Below are 1045 nucleotides of genomic sequence, written 5' to 3'. Positions count from 1 at the left end.
TTGAACAAACATAAGTAAAACCAATCCTTTTACCCCTAAATAACAGAATTAAAGAAGACGGTGACATAGAGGGAAGGAAAAAGTAGGGAGGAGGGAAAACCGCACAAATGAAGAAAAACCAAAACAAGAATATAGGTCTCACACAGAACCCAGGGAGATCAGACACTGAGAAAACAGATGCTGGGACACAAACAATGAGGAGCCCCCATAATGACTGGTTACATGCAACAAACCCAGACATCAGGACATTAATGGAGAGAATTTAAAAAATTGAGGAGAGACAAGAGGAAAATAGGAAGGAGCTGATGTCAGAAATGACAGCAGTAAAGAATACTGTGGTGAAAATGAATAACAGATTAATAAGCATGGAAAGCAGAATCAGTCAAGCAGAAGGAAGAATCTCAGAGCTCGAAGACCAAAACACAGAACTAACCCAAACTGTCAAAAGCATAGAAAAGAACCTCAAAAAGACAGAACAAAACCTGAAATAGATGAATGATCACTTCAAGAGACCAAACCTAAGAGTAACTGGGCTTCCTGAGGCAGAGAGAGAAACAGAAGCCACACTGGAACAAACATTTCATGAAGTCATTCAAGAAAACTTCCCTCATCTCATCAAGGATGAAAAAATTCAAACACAAGAGATTCAGAGAACCCCTGCAAGACAACAAATGAGAAGACCAACTCCCAGTCACATAATAATTCGCCTAAACAAAGTAGCTATAAAAGAAAAAAATCCTAAAGGCAGCAAGAGAAAAAGGCCAGACTACCTACCAGGGAAAACCAATTAGAAGAGCAGCAGATTTATCCACAGAAACCCTTCAGGCTAGGAGAGCCTGGAGCCCTATCTTCAAAGTTCTAAAAGAGAAAAAATTTCAACCAAGAATAACCTACCCACCCAAACTAAGCTTTATTAGTGAGGGAGAATTGAAATCTTTTCCAGATATCCAATCCCTAAGAACCTACGCTGCCACCAGACGACCTCTACAAGAAACACTTGAGAAAGTACTGAACACAGAAGAAAAAGGAAAAAGAACAACAACAT

This window comes from Carlito syrichta, unplaced genomic scaffold (genome assembly GCF_000164805.1).
Source record: "Carlito syrichta isolate Samal-C Ts95f unplaced genomic scaffold, Tarsius_syrichta-2.0.1 Scaffold145852, whole genome shotgun sequence".
Taxonomy (NCBI): Eukaryota; Metazoa; Chordata; class Mammalia; order Primates; family Tarsiidae; genus Carlito; species Carlito syrichta.
The sequence above is the reverse complement of the archived record's forward strand: the minus strand, read 5'-3'. Positions refer to the sequence as shown.